Genomic DNA, 1,536 nt, shown 5'->3' on the forward strand with positions numbered 1-1,536 from the left:
ACTTGCAAGCAATTTCTCCAGTCTTTTAACGGTGCGCTAAATAATGATTGCCCAGCGCGGATCAGGCTTGATAAATATCACGGAAAATGCGGGGAAACACTGTGCGTTAATGTACGCCTCGCAAAGGCGCAGATTAAGCTGCGGTCGCAAATCAATGTTAGTAAATCAGGCTCTTTAAAGGGCGGAGTAAGCACAGGGTGGCCAGCACGGATTTGGTTTGATAAATAGCACGGAAAATGTGCAAAAACGCCGTGCGTTAATGTGCGACCGCAGATTAAGCAACGGTCGCATGTTAGTAAACCAGGCCCTTAAGTGTGTTAATATATAATGTGTAATTATATATACTATATAATTAGTGTATGTATAATGTTCCATTGGTTGTTTATACATATCTCTGTGTGCGTGTGTGTGTGTGTGTGTGTGTGTGTGTGTGTGTGTGTGTGTGTGTGTGTGCATCTGTGTGTGTGTGTGTGTGCGTGTATAGCATTCTGAAGAACTGTACTATGAACTGAAGGAGTTTAAATCCCAGAAAGACACCAGCAAAGTGCAGGGAGACTGCCTCTCTGTCTCTGAGAGATTTGGTATGGTCAACAACACACACACATACATACTCTCACACACACACACACACACACACACACACACACACACACACACACAGACACACACACACACACACACACACACACACACACACACACACACACACACAAACACACACACACACACACACACACACACACACACACACACACACACCACACGCAGTAATAGATAAAGTTAAATATAACAGATAAATGCACATTAACACTTACACTTCTTCCCTGTAAATGTCATATTTCTGTGTTGCAGACCTGATGAAATCCAGGAGCTCTCCTGAATTCTGGAAGGAAAGTTCCGGAGTAAGTCACCCAGTCGAGCCTCCTCTTTTCTCTGACCTTTATATACTGTATTACACCTCCTGACTCTCTTAAATTTAAATAACACAACAACAAAAGCTACATAACAGGTACAGGTTTGGTGTTGTCTAATTCACAACAGTACGTTTCACATCAGAACATCTTGTTCCAGTGTATCTATCTCATAGCCCAGATTGATTTTATTACACATCCATTATGAGGTATTGTAGTGCATGTAATTGCATGCTCACTAATTCATCAGAATGATAAAGGATGTTCTATCCTCATTTAAGCCTTCTGGTTGTAACTGCCTCTCTCTCTGCTCTCTCTCTCTCTCTTCTCTTTCTGTGTCTCTCATTCACACAGATGCATACAAGAGATGCACTCTCTCCTGAAGAGAAGATGAAACTATTTGAGTCCATGGAGCTCTGACTATTCTATGGCATTGTCTCACACAGTCGCTGTGTGTGTGTGTGTGTGTTTGTGTGTGTGTGTGTGTGTGTGTGTGTGTGAGAGAGAGAGAGCGTGTGAATGTGTGTGAATGTGTGTGTGTGTGTGTGTGTGTGTGTGTGTGTGTGTGCGTGAGAGAGAGAGTGTGTGTGTGAGTGTGTGTGTGTGTCTGTGTGTGTGTGTGTCT

The sequence above is a fragment of the Sprattus sprattus genome (assembly GCF_963457725.1).
Source record: "Sprattus sprattus genome assembly, chromosome: 18".
NCBI classification, from domain to species: Eukaryota; Metazoa; Chordata; class Actinopteri; order Clupeiformes; family Clupeidae; genus Sprattus; species Sprattus sprattus.